At 43.6% G+C, this 24,873-nt stretch overlaps 1 protein-coding gene across 7 annotated transcripts in view; it reads right to left on the minus strand.

Moving 5' to 3' along the window:
- The window catches only part of PPFIBP1 (PPFIA binding protein 1), a 178,354-nt gene extending 153,699 nt beyond the window's left edge, over nt 1–24,655 (minus strand). For all 7 annotated transcript variants that reach the window (XM_079938497.1, XM_079938495.1, XM_079938499.1 and 4 more), the window contains exon 1: nt 24,538–24,655. The gene's annotated coding sequence lies outside the window, so the exon portion shown is untranslated. The remainder of the gene's footprint in view (nt 1–24,537) is intronic.
- Nucleotides 24,656–24,873: the final 218 nt, after the last annotated feature.

Here is a 24,873-nt window from a genome sequence, read left to right on the forward strand (position 1 = left end):
CATGATATGCCGGGTGCTTTGGCTTCTGCAGGGCAATTTACAAAGTCAGTTCATACATGGTAGACGGGTTGGTTATCCAGCAGGGCAACCAAAGGCTTCCAGCCTCCAGACAGTTAAGAGGGCAGTAAGCCAGCAAGGGCTTCAGGAAAACCCAACACAGCAGGGCACGAAACAGCATTGACCCAGTGCCCTGGTGAGCACAGTCCCCAGCCCAGCTGGACTGAGCCACGATAGCGATAGCGGCAGCATTGTTGAGGGCCCGCAGGAGAGACCAGACTTGTCAGTCACCAACTTGAAGAAGTTTCGCCTGAGTTATCTTTGTTTTCAATCGTCCCCTGCCCCCCACCCAGGGCAGTGACCAGGGTCATGCCAAAGTGTATTAAGTTCAGTGTCACCAGACAGCCTTGAACCAGAGAAGGGGAGAAGGACCTTTCCCCCGTGAGACATGGACTTGGAATCACACGCTGGTGCAGTGGGCTGAATATGGATGCATTTTCCTCCCCCATCCTCCGCCCCATTTGTCCCTTCATCCCGACCTCCAGGTTCCATTACCCAGCTGGGCCTCTCTCAGAGCTACCCGAACGGTTGTTCTCTGCTCCCACCATCCCTCCTTTAAGCCTATCCACCGAGTCAGCGTTCCTGACCACAGTTTAGGGCAGCTCAGCGAGACACTGGCTCTGGGGTTGACTGTCAGGGATTATTGCAGCAAAAGGGCATCTTGACGCCCAAACCTATCGCAGCTCAATTCTCTTCATTAACAATGAGTCTCTCTATTCAGAAGATGTGGAAGGAAAATGTCCACAATACTTTCCCTTTGAAATGCAGTCTGCAGGTGATCGGAATTTAAAACATAGCATCCATTCAATTCACTGACTATACAACTCAGAGACGAACTCCAGTTGTCAGAACAAAAGCCGTGTTAGAATTGATTAGAAATGTTTGAATCAAAAGATCTTAGAGCCTGAGAAGTCTGGGAATACCTAACGCATGCCCCTTGTTTTAAAGATAAGGAAACCGGGGGTCAGGGGTTCCTGAGGGACAAAAATAAACCTGGAATGCAGTTTGCGAATCAGAAATCAGGACTCCATGTTCTGCAGGCTCTTTCAATATCTTTAAATATCTCCGTCTACTTATGGACCAGAGTCTGTCAAAATTTATTTTTAAATGACAGAAAATCTGTCCAATTAAATATATTCTGCTTTATTTCTAGATGGCAGCTTGACGCACAATCTTCACACCCTTTAACAACACATCAACTTGAGATAAAGATCATTCATTCCATAAAAGGAATAGGAGAAAAATGAAAAGCTAAGTACCAGCTGAGTTGCCACAGAGACTTTGGTCAGTCAGCGCCGTGAGCACAGGGGGTTCTCCAGGGGCCTGAGAAGGCAGGACATAACATAAAAGCTGTCAAAAGATGACTTGGCCAGTCATCTGCAGGTAACTTAAATTACACAATGTCCTCAAGTGTTTTGGTTTTATTTTCCTATTTTGGTGATTTCCAAGACCTTCCACGCAGTCATCCTTCTAGTTCTCAAACAACTTCCTAATTTACAATGTTCCTTTTAAACTATGTCACTTGATCTTTGGACATGGAAAGGATATAAATTATAAATAAAGTCAGTTCCTTCTAGTTAATGCCAGGTTTGGAAAGATGGGACTAGCAGAGGTCTGTAACCTAGGGTAACTGCGATTATTTTTAGCATCATAGGGGCAAGGGATGGAGAGATGGACATTCCCATCTTAGTTGAGATGCCACATCCTTGGGAATTCTTCCTGACCCGGGCCTGGGTTAGGTGCACCCACAGGACAATGAGGACCCCTCTATCACATCACAGTCTTCTGGAACCTTAACCAGATCTGTCATGGTTATAAATGAACTTGAACTCTTAAGTACCATGTCACAGAATTTTAGTACGAGCTATGTGACCACAGGAAGTTTTCCGTGTCAGTGTTCTCACCTGAAAATGGGAATAAGAGTACCTATCTCGGTCTCCTTATTCGTAAAAAAAAGAATATAACAGCGTCCACCTCAGAGTGATTGTAAAGATTAAAATGCTCTTATGAATTATAGCACAGAAAAGCATTGCAACATCATAAGTAGTCAACAAGCAGCAACTATTATCATACTGCTGCCCTTACGAGTCCTAACTAATACATTAGTTGTCCTCTTCTCTGTGCTTCTTTTAATCTTCACCAGCTAGATAGATAAGCCCTTGCGTGTGATGGGGGAAAAAAACCCCGCAAGATCTGAAATCAGACAGGCATGGGGTAGTATCCAGACTCCGCACTTTTTCACATTTTAGCATCACAGAAACTGAAATGTGTCTTACGTTCAGGGAAAGTGGGCATTATCTCTGATCTTGAGCAATTTATTTAATCTCTGTAAAACCAGTGATATTGCCTTCCTCTCCTAGGGTTGCAGGAAGGCACAAATAACATAATCATGCAACCCTCTAACATACAACAGGCAGCCCCGATTTGCACCTTTATGGGTCCAGTGTCTTGTATATAAAAGACGTTTAGGAGGTGAATTAATATGTACGTATATTGAATGGAGCATCCCATTATCCCTGGAAATTCTTAAAAAATAGGACCCCGACCCATTCCAGGCTAATGTGTGTGCATGTCCCTGCCGGAGCGGCCTACAGAAAAGGTCAGGGCCTCTCAGAACAGGAACTCTGAGGAGAGGCCGTGGATGGACACCCAGAGCCCCGTGCAAGGACCTGCGGCTGCTTCCCACAACCCACCCCGAGCCTCGGATTACCGTCCAGGCCCTACACGGGGCCACTGACGGTGTCCAAATCCCTGCCGAGACCCAGGTCGGGTTCAAAGTTCCTACGGGGAGGCCAGCAAGTACAGGAAGGTGCTTTCTCCAAATCCAGTTATAATTCCTGACACATAACAACAGTCACCTAGTGTGGAGCACTTACTTCATTAAGCCCCACTTCACTCTTCACAATGACCCTGCGAAACATAACCAACTGCACCAGCATTCCTGTTATGTGAGGCCCAGTGTTTAAGGCACAGCTCTTATTAAGGGGTAGAAATCCACCTGGTTCCCAAGCCTGTGTCCTTCACCACTGCGTCTTCTCTCTGGGAGGTGAGCAACATCAGCTGGAGAAGGAGGCGAGGTTCTCCCAACCTTCGAGGTCTCGCTTTCAAAACAGCCCGACAGGGCTTCCCTGGTGGCGCAGTGGTTGAGAGTCCGCCTGCCAATGCAGGGGACACGGGTTCGTGCCCTGGCCCGGGAAGATCCCACGTGCCGCGGAGCGGCTGGGCCCGTGAGCCATGGCCGCTGAGCCTGCGCGTCCGGAGCCTGTGCTCCGCAACGGGAGAGGCCACAGCAGTGAGAGGCCCGCGTACTGCCAAAAAAAAAAAACAAAACAGCCCAACAGCATCCTTCCCACGAGGGTGTCAGGCCCTACTGCTCCAGGTGGATAGAGGCAGATGGGGTAGATGGGTGGGGCAGTTCTGGGTGGAGTGAGTTTCAGGGGATTTCTAAGCCCAGTTGATGCTGCCTCTGTCCTGGGCCCTGGCCAGCCCTAACAGGTGGTGTTTTTCATTTGACCTTTTCCCGTGTCACTCGTTCATCATTTATTTCCCACAGCTCCAAGCAGCACCCTGCAGCTCACCTCTGGCCCTTCCTTTCCTGGATAGGCTTCCTCCATCTTTTTCTTTTCCATTTTTTAAAACTTCTGGTTCTTTGAAAGTTTCTCTCCTAATGACAGTTATTTCTCTCTACACAGGGCTGCATTTCCTGGCCAAGAAACTTTTCTCTATTCGTCCTTTGCAGATGTGTCACAATGAAAAGTCATAGTTGGAGATTCCTCATCTGAACTTTCCAGAACGCCAATGATAAATGCACATGTGCAGGCACGTTCAGAAAGATGGAGAAGCCAGAGGAAGACATGCACAATGTGACAACTTTCCTTGCCCCCAATTAGGATGTCTGCTCCTTGCACTACCAGATCTCCTGAGACCCCAGGGATCACACGGAGAAAGGTCATCCAAGTGGAGGGTTCGAGAAGATACACTGCGCGCGTTTGACAGTCTCCCCTTCAGCCCTTCCTCTACGGCAATCACTGCGCTGCATTAATCTCCCTCTCGGCTGAGGAAACCTGGAGAGCTTTTTATTTCGTGCCATCTCCCACTTCTAGGCAATACACTAAAGCAGCTGGTAAATCATGCAATTACCAAATCATCACATCCCTCCAAGAGGTTCAGAGATGTGTGTTTTTAATACAGAAGCTAAAGCCAAGAACAGCTGCATAAGAAACAGTGACCTATTTATCTCTCCACTCCACCCACGGTGGAAACAGGTTGGGAATATCTCCCATGACTTGGCGTTACAGAGTTCCTGCGTGATAACGCAGACTGAGGCAAAGAATACAAGGGCTACTTCACTGCTGAGGGGGACTCACTGGAAGTGAGGTCCATAGGTCAGGACACACAAACTCTATCACCTTTGCTGGTGCCAGGCCCGAATCATCCACAACACAGCCAAACTATGAAGATGATGGGTCGGCAGAACCCACCACCTCCTTCGCTTCCTAAAAGATAGAAAATGCTGGGGAACAGTGCTCATTTTTGCAATATGGCTTGATCTGCAGTTGGAAAGATATTACGTACAACTTTGGCCTTGTTTACTCATCTCACTCACCCACAAACCATGCCAGACAGTTTCAGACGCTTGCTGAGCACAACTGGCTTTTGGAAATGCCAGAAAACTGATTCGTTTTTTCAAAGTACATTAACTTAACCTTTGAAAATGTGACTCCTAAACCATCATCCTCAACCATGTCTAAAGTACTGCATCAGGTAACTTCGACAGAACCTATACTCCCCCATGTTTGCCCTTCATCCGTAGGGTCCCCTGGAATGTTCTGAGTTTCATGGTCTGTGAGCCTTACCTGCCTTTTGTGGTGGTGACCCACCAATCCTATAAATTCAACATGAATTAAATACCCCAGAAACAACTGCCTTCATGTACACATATGATGAATATGCCAAACGTGCAGTAATTCACGCTTGGGAAAAAGGATTCAATTATGTGTCAGCTGTTTCACAAATACAGAAGTGGGCCCCTGCTATACCATAACCAGGTGTAAATATTATCCAAGTGTCTCAAACTTCGGAGAGGCTAGAGATCTGTTTGATTTATCATTAACGAAGGGGTAGGACCTCTTCCTTCAGTTTTGCTAAGGGATGCAAACTTTCTAACTTTGCAGATAAAGCGACTTGCCATACTGCTGGGATTCTGGTGCTACATATTTTGTCTGTTTCTCTCTTAAGGGATTAGATTCTTTGGGACAGGGTAGTGGTCACTACTGTGCTCCAACCGGACCCCGTTTTTAGGGCCAGGGCACCCATCCCCAGCTGCTGCCGGCTCACAGGGAAGGTCCTCAGCCAGTGGCAGGACACAGCTTCACCCAAAGTAATGCCCCCAGAAGGGGTGGCCAGGTGCCAGCCACTGGCTGATTCAGGGATACATAGGTCCAGCTCTTTGCCTCAGAGACAACTGGGCAGGGCCACCCCAGCTCCAGAGCTCACCGTAAGGGCAGCCGGGGCCTCAGTTATGCCCACACTGCCAGTCAGCTTGTCCTCTGCCCAGCCCTGCTGCCTTCTTTTCCTCACCCCTAAACTCCTTCAGCATCCAACTCCTGGTGCGCTTCCAGCCAATCCAAAAACAAGCTGTCTTCTAAGTGTAGAACGTTATTTTTTAAATCGTACTGAGGAAGTTACAGGCCCTAGAGGGACATGTTCTATCAAAGGTGAAGGCTGAAGACAGTCTTTGAAAAATACTTGTGATTCCGTTTAAAAGTTACACATTTTGATAATCAACTCAGACCACTTTCTGAACACCAACCCAATGCAGTCACCAGGGACAGGAGTTTAAATAATGCCCAGGAGTATCACAGTTTCACAAGGGAGGTGAGACATCGCCAGGCGAGTGATCTGTGCATCACAACATCACATCACGTGGTACTGGAAACTGACACCAGACCACAGGGTGCTGAGCTACGGTTTTTACCCTTGCCCATTAGAGTATACCCCCTCCCCACGTAAGACACACGTGCTTTATAAGCTACATCAAAGGAAATCTTTACTCTAAAGCCACTTGAAGAGAACAGTGCTACATAGATGTATGACAATGAGTCCTGAACACTTTATTCCCAACATTCCAAACTTTTAATAACAGGGAACAATTCCTAGAGCTGATCGATTATTGATGACTTTGTACTCTTTACTGTATCCCCGAGAAAGCAGATGGCAGACAGGCCTGCGCAGGAATCAAGAGCTACTGCTACCACGTTGCCCAGGAGGCAGCACACCATCTCCCAGATAAACCTCAAGGAATACCTAGTCATCATCCAGGCTCTAGTCCAGGTTAGGGTCCAGGGATGGAGTTAGGGATGTCACAGGAGTAGAAATCAGAGGAAAAGCAGGTGCTTGCATCTTATTACCAGAAGTTTGGATTCAGAATGTTAAAAATGTAGATAATGTATTCTCTACAAAAAAATTCAACTTAAAATCATACTACTGCTTAACGTTTTATAGCTTTTCACACACTGTCTCATCTGACATTCACAGCTCTCCCTGCAAGGGCTGGGCTGGTATTTTTATCTCAACTTTATGCCTGGTTAAGTGACTTGCCCAGGATGACACAGCTGATCAATGTTGGGATCAGACTGCAGATTCTTGGTTCCAAGGTCCTTTCATATAAAAGTCTGCCAATTTGCAATTTGTCTACATATTTCTCCAGGCTTGTGTACAAAGCCCCAAAACCTTGTCTCCCTCCTTCTGCCTTTACGGCTCCCACCTTCATACTACAGACCTATACTTCATGGGAACAAGGACTACCGATGGCATGGGGTCCTGAACAGGGTCACAAATCACCACCAAAGGTCTCTCTGTCTCTCAGTGACTCCAAACACTCCAGACTCTTTGTTGATACAGACCACAGCTTCTGGAATATGGCTGACAAGAGACTAGGGGATCCAGTTATACGACTACCAGTGTTCAGTGTCTGCTGAACACTGAACCTGAACCTGCTTCACGTCAGTCTCATACACAAGAGGGGAGAAAAGAAGAAAATGCTTTAAACAGTTCACCAATTTCCTAGACACAATCATTGTTCTTAGGAAAGCCTTCCTACCCTCGTCAATAGGTTTTGCTACTGTTATCCGAGGCACTTGGTGGATTTTACTCTTGCCCAGTTGGCATTCTGTTTCTGCAATACAAAAATGCTGGGACTAAAGAGATCAGGTGAGGATGTTATGGTTTCAGGACCAGAAGCAAGCAGGTGGATGCATTACAGCTTGTGGACATGCTAATGAGAGCTAATTACTCTACCGACTCCACAAAAGCCAACCAGTAGCAACAAGAAATGCCTGGTAAAACTTGCTGGGTTCTCAGGCTTTGTTCAAAGAGCTGGTGCCAAAATGATCTGGCTGAAGTGATGGGCACAGGGCTGAACTGGATTGTTATCTCAGGATCACAAAGCCTAGTCTTTAGTCCTTTGTATCCTGTAAATCAGTAGTCAGGTCAGCACCGATTTTATTCTTCCAGATTCAACCTACTCTCTTAACCCTTAGCACCGCTACCCACTCTGCCCCCAAATGTCCACTTTGGCTGCAAATTAAGAAATCAAACGATGGGCCTGGACTTTTAGGAAAACAATTGCCTACTGACCATTAAAATTGGGTGTGGCATTTTATAATGCACTGCACTCCGTTTGCAACATTCGCAAGATTTGGCCAACAGTTCACTCACTTTAATCCTCGAACTCAAGGCATAAAAGGGAACTGAGAAATCATGTAAATTTCACTTAATCACTGATACGTAACTATATCCATGTTTCTCGGAAAGCATATACACACGGTATGAACTATATAAAAGCACAACTCTAATTCATGAATTTATATAAATTACATTTTTAAAAGGCTTTCCCATCCTTGTCTCTCTCCTGCTACTAAAGAGAGGGCAGGGAATGGAAAACCACAAAGCTACAGATCTAAATTTCTCAGAATAGGAATGAGAGCATTAGTTATTAACCCAATAAAGCCCCATCCTCATTAACTTTTCCCCATTCCAATACTAGGTTGATGTATTGTTGAAAATGCAATCATGGTTTCAGGGACAGAAAAACAAGACGGTCCAGGGCATATTTTAAAGAAGACTCCCAAAGGGTGTTATCTTTAACTCCACAGAAACAAGACTGCACTGGATTATAATTCTACAATAACAACATTTATAATTACTTGGCTCAATTTATTAAAATGGACAAGTCTGAATAAACATACAGTAGAAGTTAAATGGCAAGACAACCCTCCTGTTGAGATTCTTTAGTCAGAAATAGCAATAATATTAGCAAAGTTTTTTTTTAAGTGGTTAACAAGGTCTAGCGTAAGGACCAGTCAGATCTAACCCAACTTTTATATGGTATGAAAAAATGATTTATTTAACAACTCTTCTCCTAAGTTATTTAACAACTTTGTATTTTCTTGTGATTTTCTATAACTTTAATGCTGCTCTGTTACCTGAATGTTTATGATACACAAACAAATAACAGCTCCATGAATAATGTCAAAATTCTCAACTATGTGTAAAGGAATGCCTGAGTTATTGCCCTTCTAGAGAACTGTCTGTGCTTTGTACATAAACACATAGACAAAGCATGTTTTATTTTGGCTGTGAGTACAGTCCTAAACTGGGGGTTCATCAGGAAATTCCCCAAGCAGAAGGATTTCAGAGAAGTACGCGACTTAGCTACACCAGAAAAGAAAATCTACTGAACAGGAAAATAAGTAGGGCAGATAAAGAAATGCTTCTTGCACTTAAATATAAATAACATTTTCTAAAATTTCACAAGTCTGAGCAGGTTTACCAGCTATTCTGAAACTTTTAAACAAAAAAGAACAAAGGCATTTTCAGCATTGAGACTAGGAAACAATCGTTACTGAGCTTCCACAATGAATGGGCCAGGTACTGTGCTGGGCATCTTGCATGTACTATCTCAATTTCATGCTCCTACAAGGTAGACACTGTTGTTCCCATTTTAGAGACGCAAAAACCAATTCAATACGCTAAGACATGACTATCTTAGGATTCCAACCAAGATATATCTGACTCGAAAACCTAAAACAGTTGCTGCTACCCTCTGCCCAACAGCATCACCAAGAAATTACACCAAGAAATTACAGTGATGGAATTGTTTCATAAGCTCCAGATTTTAATTATGCTTTTATTGAGTCGTGGTTTCCTCCAAATTAACGGAGATGAAAATAGCGTTTAACCTCATAAAGTTGAGGTGAGAAGCATATTAAAAAGCCCGAGTGAAACGAGTGTGCAGAACAGGTGAGCACTGGTTGTTACTGCTACCTCCCTCTTCGGGCTTCGGCTAATGCAGCCGGTGACCTGCAAGTGAGCAGGGCTGTGGGCTCCCGCGAGCCCACTGCAGGGCAGGGAGCCACTTCCAGAGGCTGAGCAGCACACAACCTGAAGCCTGAGAGAATGGACCTTGACAGCGAGGAGTAGACAGGCCCCGTCTCGGGCTCAGTCTACCTTCTCCTGCACTAAACAAACAAATCGTTGTGGGTCAACTCTGTGCCAGGCACAGCCACAGGTGGCCCAGCCAGCTGCTGGTCCCAGGCGCTCAGCCGCTTGGGAATCTCTGGAAGGCCCCCTGCCTGCTGAAGCTCACTCCCACCCTGAGAGAAAGGAAATTTAAAACAAAACCGAATGGGTGGGGTCCCAACGAGAGCCTCATCCTTTCTAGTCAACTTTCCCTATTCTTTCTCTCTCTCTCTCTCTCTCTCTCTCTGTCTCACTCACCCACTCACACACACACACACACACACACACACACACACACACACAGATATACACACTCACGCTCATGTGAAGGGTTTCCATGGTACACAGTGGGTGCCCATATTAGACCAAGCACTTTTATCCTCATTAGGAAACTCGACAGCAGTCTACTTTGGGACAGAATTTTAAACACTGATGACTCAGTATGGTGACTTCCAGAGCAGAAAGGGTTCATCTGAATATAGATGAAGGAAGGTCGAAGATCCCCAGTGGAAAAGAAAATCAACAGATTTGACTACATAAAATTTTTAAAATTCTGTATCACTAAAAACAAAAATTTTTTAATCAGAAAAATTAGGAAAAAAAACTAGGTGAAAATATTTGCAGTAACTATGAGAAAGGGTTAATAAGGGTAAATAAATGAAATACATAAACTAGAGTTTATGACAAATGAGAATAACACTTAATTCCTAATTGATAATATGGGGAAAGTATACAAACAGGAAATACGGCCAACAGTCATATACATGTTTGACCTCATAAACAGCAAATAAATAAAAAAGAAAAATGAAATACCTTTTCTACTAGAAAGTTATCAAATGTTATTAAAATGAGAATATCACTGCTAATGGCAGCAAAACTTAGTAGAAACTTTCTGGCAACTGACATCTACATGGATCAAGATATCCAGGCACTGTGACCCACAGCCTTTGGTTCTGCTTTTGGTCATCTCTTGTAAAGATGGGAATGAGCTGAAATACAGAAGGATACTCAGCAAACACTGAAAACAGGCTGTATGTGCTGGATGGGATTAAATAAATCATGAAACACCCATAGATGGAACATCTCACAGTCCTTAGAAATAATATTTAGAGATATTATAGTAGTGTGAGGACATGCAAATAAAACAATGTTAAAGGGAATTCCCCGGCAGTCCAGTGGTTAGGACTCCATGCTTTCACTGCCGTAGGCCTGGGTTCAATCCCTGGTCAGAGAACTAAGATCCCGTAAGCCCCACGGTGCGGCCAAATAAATAAATAAAAATTAATTGGGGTTTCCCTGGTGGTGCAGTGGTGGAGAGTCCGCCTGCCGATGCAGGGGACACAGGTTCGTGCCCTGGTCCGGGAAGATCCCACATGCCGCGGAGCGGCTGGGCCCGTGAGCCATGGCCGCTGAGCCTGCGCATCCAGAGCCTGTGCTCCGCAACGGGAGAGGCCACAACAGTGAGAGGCCCGCGTACCGAAGAAAAAAAAAAAAATTAATTAAGTAAAAATAAAGTGGGAAACAAAATTACTCAGAATATTTCAAATATGGAAAAAAATACATCAATGAAAAAAATGGAAGGAAACACACCAAAGGTAGTTGTACTTTTGTGTGGCAGGAATACTGAGGACTATCTTTTTTAAATTGTGTCTTCTTTATTTTCTATACTAACCAAATCTTCTAGAAGGCTCATATATTACTTTTATAATTACAAAAAATTTTAATAACAGCCTCAACTTCAAATCCACAAAAAAAAAAAAAAAAAAGATGTAAATCCAAAAGCTCTCCAAGCCTATACACACCAAAACACTGTGCAGTAGACGGGTAAGGCAGTAAGCAGGGGGAAAGGGGCTTTGCTTTAAACTTATAAACAATAAGCTTCTTGATGTGGAAACAAAAACTTTTCATGTCCTACTTATCAAAACACATTTTGGAAATTCACTAACCAAAACATTCTCCATCAGAGGATTTAAACCCACACGCCAAAATTATCTCCACAGAACAAACCAGTTAAGCAAGCAGGAAGTTTATCAGGAACACCCTAAAAATTAATAATTGTTTTTACAGCTTTGATAAATCCACGCCAGCTCATGTTAGTACACAGTGTAACACACACAGTCTCCAGTGAGTCTGTCACTTCTAAACAGGACAGCATGAAATCCTTAGCATAAGGCTTTTCCTCAGCAAGAATCACAGATATTCTGAAATTAAGCTTTTTGGGGTTCGCCCTCCCAAAAGCTGATTTTGCAGTCTTTGGGATTGTTTTCTTAGAGTAACAGTTAACTATGTCGAGCTCTTTGTATTCGTTATCTTGTTTCATCTTCAGGGGCCTACAAGGCAGGGTTTCTCAGCCTCGGCACTACTGACATTCGGGGCTATTCCTTTGTTGTGGGAAGGCGCCTGTCCTGTGCATTGTACGATGTTTAGCAGCATCCCTGGACATGATTTACTGAATGTCAGTCTTCCCTCCACCCCTAGTTGTGACACAAGGCATATTTCCTGACATTGCCAAATGATTACTACAGGGCACAATCACCCCAGTTTAAAACCACTGCTACAAATTAGGTACTATTGTTGCCCCCATTTTACAAGTGAAGAAACAGACACAGCTATAGGTTCATCTAAACCCACAGCCCAAGATCAAAAACTATCCTGTCTTTGTGCACAGGGAGCAGGTCTATCTTACAATATAACTGATACGACTTGAGTCTCCTTTGCATCCCCATGGAGCCTCGTCTAGGCCCCAATGCATAGTGGCCGAATGAACCATTACTTTCATCACTAAAACATTCATTGAATCCCTACTGGGTAGCAGGGCCTGGCAACAAAGGCACAGTCATGGCCTTCAACAAGTATATAATCTATTTGAAGAATTAAGATATAACCAGAGATAAGCCATTTGGAGCATCCGTTTTGGGAAAAGCTTTCGGTTTCCTCATCTGTAGGATGGAGATAATGCTAATGTCGCCCTCATATTTAAGTGAAATGGAGCAAGCAAAGTTCCTAGCACAAAGAATAACTTCAAAAAAAACAACTACATACCAAGCGCATGGTAATCCACAGGCATTGGCAGAATCATGGCATCTCAGAATCACTGGGCTGGAAGGAACCTTCACAAACAACCTGAACTCATCACCCACTTGGTACTTTAGCATTTAGAACTCTAAAAATTTAATTACCTGCTTCCAGCAGAGTTTGCAGGCTGAGCTCAGACTGAGGCTCTCAGCAAGGATCTCCCAGTGAACTACTTTAAGGGGGCCTAGAGGAAAGAGGAGGGTTTAAGCAAAGAGAAAGACAACAGGAAATGTAGAAGGTTGAGTGGACTTAAAGCGCTCCAGGGGTGCAGAGCCTGGGTCTGAGCACAGCCAGCACGAAGACAAGCTTGGAGAAACAGGCCAAGATCAGATGAGATCACAAGTGACACAGTGGTGACACTGACCAGGTGAGACCTAGTAACTTTTTCTCCTAAAAAAGCAACGAAGGGCTAAAAAACAAAAAAATAACATTAAAAAAACCCAAGGGCTGCTACAAAGCATACACCCAACTTACATTATGAAGTTGGAGAACTTAATTTCTCAAATTAAAAGGTCAGCGTTCCAATTGCTTCACAGCATTCCCCGAGAACAACAGGCAAATACGTGCTCTAGATCTATGCAAGTGAAGGTTTTGCCAGAACAAGGAGTCAATTTTCCTCCCCGTGTCCACAGGTCCTCCTGTTCTCTAGGGCACCAGCATAGCCCAAGGAAACAAGAGCCCAGAGAAGCCAGATCTTCTCGTTGTTAAATCTGAATTTTCAATAAGTGAAATCTTCAACACATTTAAGTACTGGCACAAATTTCTTAAATTACTGCGTAGGTCAAACCAAACCTGTCTGCAGGCAGTCTTCATCCCAGGCCCACCAGTGTGAGAACTCTGCTGCAAGCCAGAGCCCGCAGGAGATCAAAGCAAGGACCAGGCAGGGCAGGGTGGCCTTGTACCAAAGGTTTATTTGGAAGATGTGTCTGGCGATGAGGTGCAGAATACAGGGAAGAGACTAACTGCAGGGTCTATGTCAGAGTTGATGGGGATGTAAACCAAGGCATTGGCGGAAGGAATGGAGAGTGATTCAGAAAACACTTGAAAGGCAAATGTGACAGCGCTGATGGCCAGGAGGGGGGTCTCTAGGATACCACACGCAAACCTGACCCACTGTAAACTTTGATAATGAAGCTGAGACTTTAAGAGCAGAAGGTAGCTCAGGCTTAAAATTGAGCTCTTTGACTTCCAAGAACCCGGGCAATCTTCACGGACTTGTAACCTGTAGTCACACACAGAACCCCAGGCTCAGAAACGCCCCACACCTGGTTTAATGCTCTGCTGTCATCATCAAGATTCCTAATGATGTAAACTTTGAACTTGTGTTCTGTAAATGAGGTCTGATGGCACAGTGGACCATGCATGTGAACAGAGGAGATCTGTTTAATACGTGTGGCCACAATTCCCTGCTGCCCTATTCATAATAGTGTTTGCAGGGCCCCACAAGCACAGAATTTCAGTGGACCCACGATGCATGGACTTCAATAAGACTCAAAGCGAGTTCAAGGTAAATGTGTCACAAATGCAACTGAGTAAGCAGGTGGGTGGGTGCTGACAGCAACAAGAGGCCATGCTTTCCATTCGATCCAGAACTTGCTGTACGTGTAGAAACAAGGCAGTGTCTTTCTAAGAAACACTAACAACCAAAGAATCCTTTCATATCCTCTTTTACTCCTGTTACTCCCCTGTATTAACCAACCACTGACACTGAAGATGACGGCACAGAAGGAAAGACAGAGCAACCCATGGTTCTTTTTCCTTTCAGTCCTTCCTTGTATAAGCCGAAGATTGATAGACTGTGCAAATGGAGACGTGAAGTAAGGGTAGTCAGTTTTGTGCAGTGTTTCTTCTGTTCTGGTAGGAAGAATATACAAATGCATTTACAAACTACAAAATATTATGAAGTGTGTGACTTCAATAATTCTGCATACGTGTTAAACACTCTTATATTTGCATTTAATACTGGCATTGCATAAAATAAAGATGAACAATGGAATTCATGTTGATAGTTTTTATTTTTAACTTTCCTTCACTTAGAATGACATTAAATAGCAAATAAACACCATGATGAGTAAAGAGAGAGACTATGGGAGAAAAGGAAAAGCTTTTATGTTAGTACCTTTAACAGCACTTTTTCCTGCTTTTTGAACAAGGGGCCACACATTTTCATCTTATACTGGGCTCCACTAATTATGTAGCTGGTCCCACTGAGAACCACTGAACTCAAGAATATTATGCCCATCTAAATACGCTGCCCACGCTTGGATACATTTTTACTGACATCATTCAAAGCAACCCCCAAAGGACCCACCTATGGATTGATGGCAGTGGTGCTGATTTTTAGTACCACACTCTTAATTATTAGATTGCTTCAGTCCTTTTCTCATCCCACTCATGTCATTGCAACAACAAATCTGCTGAAACACCGCAACCCAATGTCTTTCGGCCAAAGATCTTTCTAGAAATAATCAGTTAAACTGCAGATTAAAGACCTTACCAGGAGCAGCATGGAATGCAGAGGTCTCTCTGCTGGACAACTCCCCCTTATAAAGTATTCCCTGGTGCTCTGGTGGTTCAGTGTTAACCAAACCCAGGCTGCTTCCCATCACTCAGGATGCTCAGGTTTCCCCTGACAAGTTGTCCTGTGAACTATTCAGTGTGGTGTCTAAAAATTCCTCCTTCAAATACAGTCAAGTTTTCCTTTGTCTCATTTCATTCTCCTCTTCTTTTCTGTGCCACTACTTTCCACTTCAATAAATTAATCTCTTGCCTGCAGACACATCCTGGCAAATGTGTCAGTTTGCATTGTTTAGATGAGAGACTTCTGTCATTCTTTCAAATGTTTCCTCTGTCCCAATAATCCTGGAGAGCCAGGCTCTCAGGAGGCTGAGTTACTTGTCTATGAATTTCCTCCCACCGTCTCCTATTAGACTGAAGAAAAAAAAAAAAAAAAATGCAGACTCCCTGGGGTGAACTCACTCAGCTCTTATCTCTTCCAATCACATTTTTTCCCCAATTTCCCCATCCTTTCTTCCATTCCATCTGAAGGAGCACTCTGACAGATTTCAAAGCTAACCCGCACTCTCCGCCTAATTTCAATCTATCCATTTCCTTTTCACCTATTGTTTGCTGCTTTCATATCACCCTCTCTGCCTGAACCTTCCTCAAACCCACGCTGTCAGCGCACATTACCTCCTTGCTCAACTCCTTGAAAGGCTAGGCTAACGGGACAGCCTGAGGTTCATCACCTCCCATGTACTTCTCAATCTTCTGCATTCTGGATTCCACGTCTACTGTGCTGAAACTGCTCTCCCAGCTCACGAATGGCCAGACGGCTGGACCAGGGGCCGTTTCTCAGACCCGTCCTTGTAATGGGTCTGCGGCACTGGATGGCGTGGACGGTCCACTTGTGCTGGGTGTGCTTCGTTCCCTTGCCACCATCAACCTCCACCTCTCTGGGCATTCCTGCTCTGTCACCTTTAATAACTTTTCTTTGGCCTGACCATGTCCAAACGTCAAGAGTTCCCTGAAGGTTGTGTCCTTGTTTCTTTTTTTATTCTGCATCCTCTTCTTCGGCGAGTTCACCTACTCTCGCTCTTTAGGTAGCAGCCCTATGGAGATGGTCCATCACTCGAGGGACTAAACTACAAATCTGAATTTCTAAATTCTTGCTTAACATCCTCATGTGAATAAAATCAACTAACAATTCTTAATAGCTTTTCACATGCCATGTACAGGTGGTTGAGGATACTGACCCGGGAGACTGTACCTATCTGCATTTAAATCCTGAGTCCTGTGACTTCCCTGGTGGCGCAGTGGTTACGAATCTGCCTGTCAATGCAGGGGATGTGGCCTGTGAAGATCCCACGTGCCGCAGAGCAACTAAGCCCGTGAGCCACAACTACTGAGCGCACACGCCACAACTACTGAAGCCCGCGTGCCTAGAGCCCATGCTCCACAACAAGAGAAGCCAACACAATGAGAAGCCCGTGCACCGCAGCGAAGAGTAGCCTCCGCTCGACACATCTAGAGAAATCCTGCACGCAACAATGAAGACCCAACACAGCCAAAAATATATAAATTTATAAAATAAATAAATAGATAAATAAGTAAATCCTCAGTCCAACACACACAATTGTGTGGCCTTGGGAAATTCACTCAGCCTCTCTGTGTCTCAGATTTCTCATCTTGAATAAGAACAGGGCTGATGTAGGGATTAAATCTAAGTTAAAATATGTATGACACTTAGAACAGTGCTTGGTACATACCAAGTGCTATGTAAGCATTAGCTATTATTATTGTGGTGGTGGTTATCTCCTAAAAACCCAGTGAGACAGGTTCTATGATTTTACGAGTTTACACAATGAGAAAATGAAGGTAGGTTATTGTGGGTCATGATGGAATCTCAAACTCCAGAAGATCAAATCTTAATTCACCATATTTCCCATTAAAATTTAACTTTTGCTGTGTGCCTTTCTTCAGGTTGTTCTATCCCTCCCCCCTCCCCTTGCCCCTCCTAATACCCCTCCTAACATTTAACATACTATTCCAAGAGTCATTTTTATAAAGTAATAGTTCTCAGATCCCTCCCCAACTCACACACTAAAAAAATCTCATTTTAAAGCATTATGTCACTCTTTTTAAACCCTCTGAGATCTGGCTATCGTATATCTTACCTCTCTTAACAATAGTGATCTTTCCATCTTATCTTTCTCTGACACTAATCTAATTATATTCTACACTTTGCTCCAAATCCAAGCATGCTCATTCCCCCCACTGCCTCCTCAAAAAGTCCTACTCATCCTTCAAGGCCCATTCAAATCCTACCGCCTCTAGTGGGATCCCACTAGACCCAATCCTTTGCTCAAGTTCATAGCTCAGTGTGCTCTCTCACAGCACAATCTTCCACCACCTACCTTCAAGAGGCCCAACAAATTGATTTTTTAAACTTTAATACTTTTTATATTTCAAGAGTAATGCATGAGTGTTGTAAAATAAACATTAAGATGCTATAAAAAAAATTAAAGGTCCCTCAACTTCCCTGCCGTCATCATCCCATCCTCCACAAACCACCCCATTTAGCAATTTTTCTCCTGCATTGACAAATATAACTTATACATGTATGCTTGGTGGCTTTTTTTCTTAAAATACATATCACAGACATCTGTTTAAGTCAGTATATTTTTCCCCAATTTTTTAACAGCTAAATAGTTTTCCAAATCTGTTTTTTACTATTGTTATGTGTAAGGAGGGTCACCCCATTTCTGCCCCCATCTCCTGTATATGCATATTCTTAAGGATAAAGACCGTGTTTTATTCGTCCTTATATCTCCAAGAGGACCTTGTACCAAGGCCAAGAATTGCTTAACAAATGTTCAATGAAATAGTAAATATATCCGTCATCGATCCAGTGTTCACTGTGCGCCAGGACAACAGCTGCTGATGCTTCACATATATTGCAGGTAATCCTCATTACCCACCCAATTATTCCCATTTCACAGAAGACAAAATCACACAGCTCATAAGGACAGGAGAGTCTAATCTATAATACATTTGTCTGACTCGGGAGCCCACCCCCTTCATCTCTATGCTTACAGGTAATAAAACTGTCATAAGAATACCCTTTGCTTTTTCAACCAAAGTTGGAGAACAGAAAAGCTCCAAGTATTCTGGTGTAGGCAGGTGGGACTGAGGATAAGAGACGGGTGTTGTTTCGGAATGAATATTAAGTACATGGAGGCAAGTGGTTGCAGCCATAAAGCTAATCTACCATTCAGCCATTCAATCTATGTTTACTGAGAACCTACTAGAAGTTGTATGACTTGCCTCCCCTTCTTAAGGCTCCTCACATTCTCCTTCAGTAATAGCTGCCACCATTTGTTGAAAATCTATGTACCAAATTTGTCATTATTATTTCTATTAATAATTTCTAATACTGACAAAACTTCTATGAGACAAACATCAGTACCACATCTTACAGAGAGGAAAACTGAGACCCGAAGAAGTTAAATTTCTTGCCAAGATTAGACTGTAACGAAGAGCCAAGCCAAGATTCAACTTGAGGGTCTGCAGGGCTCCAAAGTCCGAACCCTCGTTCTGTCATCCAGGATGCTGCCTTTGAGTTCTGAGAGAAAAGATGAACTATGACTTCTTTAAAATTTAAACTGTCAGGATCACATTTGGCTTCAAGTAACAGACCCAACTTCTGTGGCTGAACCAAATGGAGATTTATTTTTCTCAAAATAAATCAAGAGGTGGGCAGACCAGGTCTGGTACAGCCGTTCCAGAAGGCCATCAGATTCCCAACCTGCTTACCCCTCAAGCTTCTCGTCTTTGGTCACAAGATGGCTTCTCCGCTTAGAAAACAGCATCCCTGCTCCTGGGAGAAAGAAGTACAAAGAAAAACAGCCTCACCGGCGAGCTCACAGAGGCCGTTCCCTTATAAGAGTGTGTGGGAGAGCCCCTCCCAGTTACTTGCATCTCACTGGCCAGGACTATGTCGCCTAGATACCACCCAGCTGCAAGGGATTCTGGGAAATCAACTTTTTTTTTTTTTTTTTAAACTATCATGGTGAAAGGGTAAGCTGGGACAAAGTGAGACAGTGGCGTGGACATATATACACTACCAAACGTAAAATAGATAGCTAGTGGGAAGCAGCCACATAGCACAGGGAGATCAGCTCGGTGCTTTGTGACCACCTAGAGGGGTGGGAAGGAGGGAGACGCAAGAGGGAAGAGATATGGGGACACATGTATATGTATAACCGACTCACCTTGTTATAAAGCAGAAACTAACACACCATTGTAAAGCAATTATACTCCAATAAAGATGTTAAAAAAAATTAAAAAATAAAAATAATAAAATAAAATGGTTCAGCTGTAGAGAAAGAGTGGGCAGGATGGATATGACTGGGCATCTATCTGTGTCTGCTCCACAGGGTAATGTAGAATGTAAGTCACCCTAGAGAATCAAGGTACCCTGAGAAGAAAGCAATAGAAGAACCTTAAAAGCCTGTGTTTAAAAGCCCCCTTGGCTGTGCAAAGTCAGCCACTGATGGGGGTGGAGGCTGGAATAATGTGAAAATTTTACAGAAGCATCCAAACAGCTGATCCAGAGGAAAAACACCAAGACCCAGGTGACTTCACACAAACCGTCCTGGCAGACTCACAGGTTCAATCAGTGTTTCCCCTGAGTCGTCACTGTTTCCCTTCCTCCAGCTCATTCACTTGCCAGAGTTACGTTAGATGAGAAGCTACAGGCTCATTTGACTCTTCCATCGTTCATAAGAAAAAGTAGAGCGAGTTCCAATTCAAGCAAAATAAAATCCTCGACCATGTGTTGTTATGAGAAGCATTATCTTTAGAAAGAGATAATGGTTGCAGGGATATTATTTATGCAACTGCAGCCACACTACCAAGTGAAGGAGACCATAGAGTTTTAGCCTGTTTGCATTTTCTTTCAAATAAATTAAGTTCGATAAACGTTCCTCATAAAAACCTCATACAGTTCTGTGATGGCGAGACGATATTTGTGAAAAGTACTGTATATGGAGAGAAGGGTGAAAGAAAGCCAGCAAAAGGACTTCTGTGAGCTATATCCTAGGCTCACAGGAAATACAAGATGACACAGCCATATGCAATGGTATGGTTCATAGTTACATTCATAGCATGGAAGAGGTAAAACCGTCTCCGATGGGCCCACCTACTTCTTCCCAAGAACTACCTTGCTTGCCTAAAGAATTTGGCCACTTACTTATGAATGGACTTGCCACTGAAAACAGCATCTTTAGTCTCTCTCTCACCAGGTAAAATTAAGTTTTCCTTTGTTAACCAACACGCAACACGAGGAATCAGCATACCTGCTCCCTTGAACTTGCATCTGCTTTTTTTTGACAAATGCTTAATTTCTCTAAGTTAAAGGAGAGGTGAAAATACCTAGCCTTACTCTGGAGTTCAAAGGGTGTCCATAAAATCTGTGGCCAGCCCCCAAAGTTATGGTACTTGGTCTTCTTCCTCCACGGTCCACATTTGAGGCATGAGCCTCTACCGGAATGACTGACAGTCAATGCAATCTGAGTTTGTACAATTCCTTCAGTCATGGGCATTTTTAGGTGCACCTCTATACAGAAACCACTCCACGATCTTTCTATTCTGAACTCATTACATTTGCCAACAAAAACAAGGATGTGAATGTGGGCCAGTCAAAATGTGAGTCACACCAAGTTCTAGGGAGACACGCAACCAAAGTGCAGTAACAAACTGAGACAACACACCCACCTGGATCACTCAGAGTCCAAACCCACATTTCAGAAATAGACGCTCTTCAAGGAGCACAGGCTGGTAGAGGTTTCACTCAAACCCTCCTCTCCTTCAAAAACCGCCTAACAAGTGTGCAAACTTAAAACTCCTGGCAGGGCCCACTTTTCCATCTAAAATCCAGTTGTTTGGTGTTTTAGATCCTTAAAAGTGGGAAAAAGTACTGAAGGGAAAGAAACCCTCACCACTTGGCTTTTTGAAACATTATCAACCAATGCCAAACTGGCATCAATAATTACTATATTTAAAATAAAGAGTGTAAAAGAAATAGAAGAGTCTTTGTATTTTCTAGGGTGGGTTAGTTCAGTTTCGGTTTTTTAATCCATTAGCTCCATTTAATAAAGCATCGGTCTTTATGGTGGTGATATATGTGACAAAAGCTGTAGGCTTTTGGCTAGGAAAATGGTTCTGACGTGCACTGCTATGAATTTGAGAAACAAAGGACATAACACACTACAGATGCAAAGAACTGCACAAGCCCAGAGTGGTTTTTGGATAGTGTCGATTTGGGGTCAGTTTGATGACTGATTTAATTGTGAAATTATCAACCTTTAGGTGAAGGGAAATGCTGGCCAGAGGACACTTTGTTCCCTTTGTCCCCAAACAACACCCAGTGTCACTAACCTTAACAGCTTTGACTCTCATACTTAAACCCATCTGTTCCACCATGGTTAGAAAACAATAATAAAATCATGGCTCCCTGAAAGATTTCACAGTTGGCTGCTCAACTGGGATTTTTTTAATTTGAAAACTAATATGACTTTCTAGGGAAATCTCTGGGAATAAAGAAGTCATTATTGTGCACTGTCTCTTGCCTATGTTTTCGCCTTGAAGGAATGTTTCTTTAATAAAGAATCAAGACACAGACCCAAATGTGAATAGATATTCATACATTTCATTCACTCATTCATTCATTGTTTTGAACAGGTAATTCAAATCAGGTCAGAAACATGTAATAAAAGACAGAATGATGAATGAAGTCTTCTTTAACAGTTGGAAAAATGTGCTATTTGGGATATACATATTTTTAAAAATGGGAGCTGAAAACCTCAAAAAGTTAATTTAACAAATTACCAACATAATCTAAATTAACTATAAAAATACAAATATTTCATGAATATGAACAACAGGTTTTAAAAAGAAGTCAGCTAGTCAGTAACTAAGGGGAAAATAATGACCTTGTTCTGATTTATCTCATGCTGGCACAGTGACTGACAAAAAGACTACATAAACAGTTAATGAACTCTCTCTCACTGAACTTGTTTCCAAAAAATGTCCACAATGCCCTTGACATTAGGCACTATTGATCTGCAACAACAGTGTGCCCTGAATTTCAAGTCAACATCTGCCCACAAAGGCCAGATTATCATTTTTTTTTTAAAGTAGCTATCAAAACTATGATAGCTGCTGGTCAAATAATTTAACCAAAACCTGATCCTACCTTTCTCAATAACTCAAACGTCTTTCAAGTTTTGTCCTTTAAAAGCACCATGTTTTACGATACCACATCTGCCTCCTACACACAGATGGAGAAAGAGAAATACTGGTTAAAACTAAGTATGTAAAATGACTGTTACTCCACAAACTGTGAATGCAGTTCAAAGCTTTGATATATTCAAGTCCCTAAGCCAGGACTCGCTTCTTGGAAAGAAGTATAAATCCGAATTTGGCACGTCAGGATAACATCCTAAAGATACCACTTGACTGATTTTTGCAGCTCTGTCTTTCGGTATCACCAACAGCAGCCTTAACACTCCATCAGCCGAGGCTCCAGTGAGCTCACACCAGCCCACAGGAGTTCTACCTCACCTCCTGCTCTTTCCTGCTGAAAAAGTACATTGGAAAATATCGTATGTTCTATGTACTTCCTACAGAACATAAACAGAAAAGACTTGGTCACCATTATTTCAGTGACATTAGGCAACTTCTGTTTCTTAGTCCAAAACACAAACCAAAATTAAAATGTTCTGGCCTTTCCGGTGAGGCATGCCTTGCCTTTGCAAAGAGCCTACTCTTAATCCACACTGTGCTAATTAAATTTTTCAAGAGCAATACAGATCCAGGTGTTTTATAAACAACAGCAAACAAAACACTTCTTTTTTTGCCCTGACACCTAAATGTCATCAGGCTAGAAAGAGGGAGAACCCCATCGACGAAGTCCTTTATCGCCACACTTCCCGACTTGGGTTTATTAGATGCAGTGATGTGGCTTCTTTCTTTCCTCCTCTCCCGGAAATGCCCTTACATACAGGCACCTGGGATGCAGCTTTTGACTCACAAAGAAGTCCACGCCCGTTTCCTCCCGACCTGGCAAGAGAAGGATCCTCACTGCTGAAGCACTCTGGTGAAAGAAAAGGGAAACTTGACTCAGAAGTCTCAGCCCCAACACTTTCCTTCTCCAAAAGAAAGAGCCTTCAGCACTGAGAAGGGAGGGTTCTGAGTAAGCTTATGACTCCATAATTTTTTCCCCAGAAAGTTAATCCTACCCAGTTAGTGACCCAGGCACACAAAATCTCTAAACAAGAAACAGAAAGGATTTGAAACAGGAAATAAACACAAAATCAGAATTCTATACGTCCACTTATCAAAATACCATTTTGCTCCTGACTTGCAATTGCTTCCCCTAAATACCAAACTGGGGCACTAAATCAAGTTCTTCTTCTATTGCTCTCTGCACTTCTTATTGAAAGGAAGGATTTGTTTTGGTCCCACATGTTGAAAAATTCATGTTCCTCTAATTAAGAGTTTGTATGCCGCGCCTTCTGCCACATTTCCCTGTTAAAACTCGCTCCTCTAAAAAAGATCCATGAAAACAACTACCAGCCCTCATCCTTCTCTCAAACAGCCAAAGAAAACAGATCTGAAGATTCTCAGCAGCCTTCCTAAACCCTCCAGAACACAAAGTTGGCAACCAAAGGAATTCTCCGTTAAAATATGAGTGAAAGAGAGCTGGCGTTGAAATGTGCCCCAAGACACCGGTTTTCCCACAAGCTCATAATTAATACACCCCATGTGAATTTCTCACATCCTGACTGGACTGTATAAAAGGATTTTTTATGTTCCTATATAAGAATATATACGAATAACTATGACAGACTTTCATTTAAATCAACATGGCCACAGGCGAGCTAAAAAAAATACAAAACTTTTGTTCTCTCTCCAAGAGCATAATTTTTGAGTCGATATTCCATAAACTTTTTGTGACATTTTAAAATAACACCCCCCCTACACACACACACACACACACACACACACACACACACACACACACACACACACACACCACGTCTCTGATTGGGGGTCTCAAGTATTGCTAGGAGACTGGGGTGTGGAGGGTTTAAGTACCCAGACAAGATCTTACAGGTCCTATCCTGGAGGTATTCTTCACACATAAGCTAGTTGGGAGCCCCAGGAGTTAAGCCCTTACCCCACCCCCAAAAAAGTGCCCGTTCCCAACGGGAAACAGGAGGGAGCTGGAAAAGGAAATCGAGCGGCGAGTAGGGGCAGCTGCAACCACACAACGGTGCCACTGCCCTCCGGTCCCAGAAAGGAGCCGAACTCCCTTACCTGCCTGAGCGAAGAGAGCCGCCGGCACGACTTGCAAAAGTTCTGGTTCACCTTCGCCCGGAGTTCAAAGCGCCGGCACTCTGGCCCCGCCACAGGCTGGCTACCCCGAGTCCTCTCCCGCCCCGCTCCCGCCTTCCCCACCCTCTCGGCCCTACACCATGTCAGGAATCCGGGCAGGCACCGAGCTGGGAGCTGACATCACTCCCAGTCCCAGGTACCTCCCCTCCCTCGCGCCCTCTCCCCTCCCCGCCGCAGGAATGAGCCAAAGAGAGTGCGCGGAGGGAGCGACGGCGCGCCCCGCCTCGCGCTGAGTGGGCCCGCGGACTGTCACTCAGA

This window comes from Stenella coeruleoalba (genome assembly GCF_951394435.1).
Source record: "Stenella coeruleoalba genome assembly, chromosome: 11".
NCBI lineage: Eukaryota > Metazoa > Chordata > Mammalia > Artiodactyla > Delphinidae > Stenella > Stenella coeruleoalba.